The sequence below is a fragment of the Mercenaria mercenaria genome, chromosome 15 (assembly GCF_021730395.1).
Source record: "Mercenaria mercenaria strain notata chromosome 15, MADL_Memer_1, whole genome shotgun sequence".
In the NCBI taxonomy this organism is placed as follows: domain Eukaryota; kingdom Metazoa; phylum Mollusca; class Bivalvia; order Venerida; family Veneridae; genus Mercenaria; species Mercenaria mercenaria.
Genome location: NC_069375.1, coordinates 13953698 through 13961677, shown reverse-complemented (window position 1 = coordinate 13961677; position 7980 = coordinate 13953698).

The following is a 7980-nucleotide window of genomic DNA, read 5'->3' as shown; positions in this document are numbered from 1 at the left end:
TTTATGACTGTATCTTTATGAAACTTAGAATGTTAATCTTGATGATCTTTAGGTCAAGTTCGAATCTTGGTCATATGGGGTCAAAACCTAGGTCACCGGGTCAGATTAAAGGAAAAGCTTGTTAACACTTTAGAGGCCACATTTATGACTGTATCTTTATGAAACTTAATCAGAATGTTAATCTTGATGACCTTTAGGTCAAGTTTGAATTTCATGAAAATTGGTCAGAATGTTGAACTTGATAATATCTAGGTCAAGTTTGAAACAGGGTCACGTGCCTTCAAAAACTAGGTCAGTAGGTCTAAAAATAGAAAAACCTTGTAACCTCTGTAGAGGCTATATATTTCATGAGGTCTTCATGAAAATTGGTCAGAATGTTCATCTTGATGATATCTAGGTCAGGTTCGAAAGTGGGTCACGTGCCATCAAAAACTAGGTCGGTAGGTCTAAAAATAAAAAAACCTTGTGACCTCTGTAGAGGCCATATATTTCACAAGATCTTCATGAAAATTGGTCAGAACGTTCATCTTGATGATATCTAGGTCAAGTTCGAAACTTGGTCATGTGCCTTCAAAAACTAGGTCAGTAGGTCAAATAATAGAAAAACCTTGTGACCTCTCTAGAGGCCATATTTTTCATGGGATCTGTATGAAAGTTGGTCTGAATGTTCATCTTGATGATATCTAGGTCAAGTTTGAAACTGGGTCACGTGCGATGAAAAACTAGGTCAGTAGGTCTAAAAATAGAAAAACCTTGTGACCTCTCTAGAGGCCATATATTTCATGAGATCGTCATGAAAATTGGTCAGAATGTTCACCTTGATGATATCTAGTTCAAGTTCGAAAGTGGGTCACGTGCCATCAAAAACGAGGTCAGTAGGTCAAATAATAGAAAAACCTTGTGACTACTCTAGAGGCCATATTTTTCATGGGATCTGTATGAAAATTAGTCTGATTGTTCATCTTGATGATTTCTAGGTCAAGTTCGAAAGTGGGTCATGTGCGGTCAAAAACTAGGTCAGTAGGTCAAATAATAGAAAAACCTTGTGACCTCTCTAAAGGCCATATTTTTCATGGGATCTGTATGAAAATTGGTCTGAATGTTCATCTTGGTGATATCTAGGTCAAGTTCGAAACAGGGTCATGTGTAGTCAAAAACTAGGTCAGTAGGTCTAAAAATAGTAAAACCTTGTGACCTCTCTAGAGGCCATACTTGTGAATGGATCTCCATAAAAATTGGTCAGAATGTTCACCTTGATGATATCTAGGTCAAGTTTGAAACTAGGTCACGTGCCTTAAGAAAACTAGGTCAGTAGGTCAAATAATAAAAAAACCTTGAGACCTCTCTAGAGGCCATACTTTTAATGGGATCTGTATGAAAGATGGTCTGAATGTTCATCTTGATGATATCTAGGTCAAGTTTGAAACTGGGTCAAAAACTAGGTCGGTAGGTCTAAAATTATTAAAATCTTTTGACCTCTCTAGAGGCCATATTTTTCAATGGATCTTCATGAAAATTGATCTAAATGTTCACCTTGATGATATCTAGGTCAGTTTCGAAACTGGGTCACGTGCGGTCAAAAACTAGGCAAGTAGGTATAAAAATAGAAAAACCTTCTGACCTCTCTAAAGGCCATATTTTTCATGAGATCTTCATAAAAATTAGTGAGAATGTTCAGCTTGATGATATCTAGGTAAAATTCAAAACAGGGTCACGTACCTTCGAAAACTAGGTCAATAGGTCAAATAATAGAAAAACCTTGTGACCTCTCTAGAGACCATATTTTTCAATGGATCTTCATGAAAATTGGTCAGAATTTTTATCTTGATAATATCTAGGTCAAGTTCAAAACTGGGTCACATGAGCTCAAAAACTAGGTCACTATGTCAAATAATAGAAAAAATGACGTCATAATCAAAACTGGGTCATGTGGGAAGAGGTGAGCGATTCAGGACCATCATGGTCCTCTTGTTATTTTGATGTAAATGAGATGTTGAACCAAAATTTGTAGTCTTGTTTGGTGCCATATAACCTATACTGTGTTGGTGCGCCGTAAAACCCAAACAAATAAATAAATTGCGTACAACCCCAAATATTTTCAAAGTCCATTGACATATTGCTTTGATATTTTGCATACTTGTTTACCATTATGACCCCAGTCTGTAAAAAGGAGGAGGCAACTCTATCAAGCATTTTGACCCCTTTTCAACTTAGAATATGCTTATTGTAATGTTATAGTTTTACTCATAGCATTTTATACTATCAAGCACTGAGAATAGTCGAGCATGCTTTCCATTGACAGCTCTTGTTGTTACTATGCTGTATACATACAGTCTGTATACATACAGTTTATATACATACAGCACATAATTATGCAATCTTGTGTGTGTCAAATTGCAGTGTACTGTGTCAGTGCATGCGGAGGACACATTCATCACCTTTAGTGATAGCTCTAGTTAAAAATGTTCTTGTCAAAAACTACTTGCTCTGTTTTAAAATTTCTTTACAGAAATGTTGTTTTTTTTTTGTTTTTTGTTATGACCTAGCTTGTACCAGGATTGTTCAGATTATTTTTGTGAAAAAAATATGGTCACCCTTAATGCTGTTAGAAAAGAGTGTACTACTGTACAGACTCTTCATACGTGTGCATGACGATAGTATTAGTATATGTTGTCTATATTTGTAGACGTAAGCAGAATTGGATGTTCAAGTTTGTACAATACATGAAGTCCAGACAGTCTGAGGATGCTGAAGGACTTGTCTCTGACTCCACAATGTCTGTAGCAGATCCTAACTTTAAACAGTTTGATGATGTAAGTTGTTGAGACAGTGGTTTATCTATCGAATTTATGTGTTTTCCCTGCTGTCTGGTTGGTCTATCATAAGCATAGTTACAGTTTTGTAACTTTCTTGGTAAATAGCAGTTTACTTAATTTTCAGTATTTGCAAGGGTATCCTGCCTTTCTAACCTAAAGTGGAAATAGTAATATCAACCGAAGCCAAACAAAATCTGGGATTATGATGGAGTCTGTTTAATTGATGTGTAATAGAGTTCTGCTTAAGCTGGTGCTAAGGGGTGTAAGAGGTGTTGCATTTTTCATTACCTTTCGTGAACAGACTTGATCAAATAGAGTCTGCTATTATTCTGTTTGGTTGCATTCTTTGCTTCTAAAGGATCTTTTTACAGATTTCATTGCCAAGACCATAAGTTTCTATATTATGTTACCTTTACACAGAGCTTTATCACATTACAGATTGACTATCCGGAAGACCAGTATTGTCTGAGAAGCTATGGTGGTAGAAATGATTACAGAGAAACTTCGATGATTTCCACCGACTCGGCATTCACTGAGATGAAAGATTTTGAAACTTACAGCTCCATTGATAATCTCTAAATTCATATTTTGCAGTCTATGAATCTCGTAATGTGTAATGTACTGTCAGGGTATTTCTCCACCATTGTATTCAGTAATTCATTTGCTGTTTGTTCACCATGTTTTTGATATTTAAATTGAAGATATATATTTGAAAGCTATATCACATACTGATACCTATTTTTGATTTGTTTTGTTTATCCGTTTACAATAAAGGAAAATTATTTATAATAAAGATGTATATTTATTTACAGATTTTTTTTTATATTTGTTCATATTTACAATTTATAAGTGAGTAGATGTACAGATTAACATAAGACTTTTGTTTTTTTCTGTATGCTTCACTCTACAGAGTTTAAATCTTTATTACAAAATTTTTGTCGAGCCCGCTTGCGGATGCGAAGACATAGTTGTCCAAATGGCTGTTCGGTGTATGTGTATGCGTGCGTCCGTCCGGATTTGTTTGTCTGGACCATAACTTTGACATGTGTGGAGCAATCTTGTTTATATTTGGCGTGAATGTTAACCTCAGTGAGATGGAGTGTCTTGCGCAAACCCCAGGTTCCTATCTCAAAGGTCAAGGTCACACTTACAGGTCAAAGGTCAAATTCAAAAATGACTGTCCGGAGCATTTCTTCTTCATGCATGGAAGGATTTTGATGTAACTCGGCACAGTTGTTCACCATCATGAGAAGGAGTGTCACACGCAAGAACCAGGTCCCTAGGTCTAAGGTCAAGGTCACACTTAGAGATCAAAGGATACAAGAATGACAACTTTGTCCGGAGCATTTCTTCTTCATGCATGGAGGGATTTTGATGTAACTTGGCACAAATGTTCACCACCATGAGACGGAGTGTCATGCGCAAGAACCAGGTCCCTAGGGCTAAGGTCAAGGTCACACTTAGAGGTCAAATACAAGAATGACTGTCTGGAGCATATTTTTTTTTATGCATAGAGGGATTTTGATGTAATTTGGCACAATTGTTCATCATCATAAGATGGAGTGGATCCTAGAATTACTTCCCTTTGTTGTTACTATAAATAGCTTATATTCGTAACTTTTTTATTACTGGTCATAGGGAAAAATCAAGACCACTTTTCTGTAGTACAACATGCTTGTTACATCCAATTTTCAGGTGATTTTTGACCTATCTCTACTGGTGACGATTTTTGTGTGGACATAGAATTTCTTTTTTTTTTTTTTAAGATTTACGTCCCTTTATTGTTACTTTAAATAACTTATATTGTAACTTTTTGCAATCTCTTTTTTTATTAATTTTGGCGTAAATGTTTGCCTCAATGAGGCAGGGAATGTCATGTGCAACTCTCAGTCCTTTTGACAGCTGGCAGGCTCGACATGTTGCCCGTGGGCATCTAGTTTTTGTTTACTTGTGAATTTTTGTTTAGTACATTGAATATCGTTACATTATGAATTACAAAGATTTGACATATAGTTGTATACTGGCTGTACATCAGAATTTAAACCAAGTACTGTACAAATGCAGACAAGCTAGTCATTTATTAAAAAGTGCTACAGTACTGATTCAGCAATTTTCAAACATTATATACTGATGATAGACTTATATTTTGAATATTTAGGTGATGTAATTGTTTACCGTGTTTTGTTTACAGTCTAACCTGTCTTAAGCAGTCCCCAGTTTACATACCACTTTTAGGGCCTCACTTCATGGGACTTTGCTTGCTAAATATGAATTTAAATTATGTCAATTTTTCAGCAGTTGTTAAGCTTTATTTTGATACCAACTGTTGATAACAATTTGCAGAAATAAAAAAGATACAGGTAAAAAACCTCATTTTCTGTCCGAGTTTATCATCAGTACCAGTATGTCAGATTTATTTGAGCTGTCCTGGATTGTTTCACCATGAACATTTTAATAGAAACTGAGAAATTTGTAATGCAAACAGAATGAAGAGTCTCAAAAAGATTTCTTTCACACTTAATAATATTCTAGTTTATACATGTCTGACCAATTAATACACTGAATAATTAAATGAGTAGATTCCTTGTAAATTATGTTTGTTATATTTTATTATTGAGAGTGTGCTTACAGATTACCATAAACTGTGTGTGATACACAGTACAGCTATATTCCTTATATATTATATCAAATTTTTAATTCAATCTATGCATTTTAGAAATATGTAATAAACCAAAAATACTGAAATGAAATAAGTATTTAGAAAACCCTCAATAGCAGATATAGGGGTAATATATAAGAAGTTTAGTTGTACTTTGTATCATACTTTAAAATACATTTAAAAATACTGGCTCATCATGTTTAGCTTGACTGTTCTAAGAAAAAAAGAGGGCTGTTGGACTCGCTCAAGGGTCTGTGTCTGTGCATTGCTTCAAGTTTTGTTTTTAGCTCACATGTCACAAAGTGACAGTGTGAGCTTTTGTGATCGCGCAGCGTCCGTCGTCCGTCGTCCGTCCGTGCGTCCGTGCGTCCGTGCGTAAACTTTTGCTTGTGACCACTCTAGAGGTCACATTTTTCATGGGATCTTTATGAAAGTTGGTCAGAATGTTCATCTTGATGATATCTAGGTCAAGTTCGAAACTGGGTCAACTGCGGTCAAAAACTAGGTCAGTAGTTCTAAAAATAGAAAAACCTTGTGACCTCTCTAGAGGCCATATTTTTCAAAAGATCTTCATGAAAATTGGTCAGAATGTTCACCTTGATGATATCTAGGTCAAGTTTGAAACTGGGTCACGTGCCGTCAAAAACTAGGTCAGTAGGTCAAATAATAGAAAAACCTTGTGACCTCTCTAGAGGCCATATTTTTCATTGGATCTGTATGAAAGTTGGTCTGAATGTTCATCTTGATGATGTCTAGGTCAACTTCGAAACTGGGTCAGCTGCGGTTAAAAACTAGGTCATTAGGTCTAAAAATAGAAAAACCTTGTGACCTCTCTAGAGGCCATACTTTTGAATGGATCTTCATGAAAATTAGTCTGAATGTTCACCTTGATGATATCTAGGTCAAGTTCGAAACTGGGTCACGTGCCGTCAGAAACTAGGTCAGTAGGTCAAATAATAAAAAAACCTTGTGACCTCTCTAAAGGCCATATTTTTCATGGGATCTGTATGAAGGTTAGTCTGAATGTTCATCTTGATGATATCTAGGTCAAGTTCGAAACTGGGTCAACTGTGGTTAAAAACTAGGTCAGTAGGTCTAAAAATAGAAAAACCTTGTGACCTCTCTAGATGCCATATTTTTCACAAGATCTTCATGAAAATTGGTCTGAGTGTTCACCTTGATGATATCTAGGTCAAGTTCGAAACTGGGTCACGTGCCATCAGAAACTAGGTCAGTAGGTCAAATAATAGAAAAACCTTGTGACCTCTCTAGAGGCCATATTTTTCATGGGATCTGTATGAAAGTTGGTCTGAATGTTCATCTTGATGATATCTAGGTCAAGTTCGAAACTTGGTTAGCTGCGGTCAAAAACTAGGTCATTAGGTCTAAAAATAGAAAAACCTTGTGACCTCTCTGGAGGCTATACTTTTGAATGGATCTTCATGAAAATTGGTCAGAATGTTCATCTTGATGATATCTAGGTCAAGTTTGAAACTGGGTCACGTGCCGTCAATAACTAGGTCAGTAGGTCAAATAATGAAAAAACCTTGTGACCTCTCTAGAGGCCATATTTTTCATGGGATCTGTATGAAAGTTGGTCAGAATGTTCATCTTGATGATATCTAGGTCAGGTTCAAAACTGGGTCACATGAGGTCAAAAACTGGGTCACTATGTCAAATAATAGAAAAAAATGATGTCATACTCAGTTCAAAACTGGGTCATGTTGGGACAGGTGAGCGATTCAGGACCATCATGGTCCTCTTGTTTTATAAAGTAAACATCTTGTTCATTACCTAAGGTATTGAATTGAAACTTGCTATACTTCCTCATAGTGACAGTGTTTGTTAGGATGTGGGTATGATGTCTTAGCTAAGTTTGATAACCAGCAGGATAGCCCCTGAGTACCTGCCCTTTGATGATTAATTAATTTTGTAATTTGAGTAATTATGTCTCCCACCACACAGTGGTGTAGGAGACATATTGATTTACTCCAGTCTGTCTGTGTGTGTGTCTGCCACATATCTTTCATCCGATCTTCAGACTTAAACAAAATGTGTTTGCCAATAAGTCCTAGGCCAAGTTCGATAATTAGCCAAATTGGCCCAGGCACTTCAGAACTTGTTGGGTTTTTTTGATAATCAAAGCACTGAAAGTCTGATAAGGCAGTTGATGTCTTGGTGCATGGTTGACTCATATACTACTATTCAGATGATTAGGCAGTTGTGGGAGAAATGCGCTTTTCTCAAAAGCAGCTCTAGTTCTTATCCAATGTACGCCAAACTTGGGGCATAATATTTTGGCTGAGTGTAATAACCAGCGAGATAGTCCTTGTTGCTCTTGAGTTATAGCCTTTGAATTAATACTTAAAAGTTGCAAAAATTAACAGTGTCTGCTCTCTAATTTAAGCAGTTCTTTTCTGATGTTCACAAAACTTAGAATGTTTATTGGCATAATATCTCGACCAAGTTTGATAACCAGTGTAAGGGAACAATACCAGTTTCTAC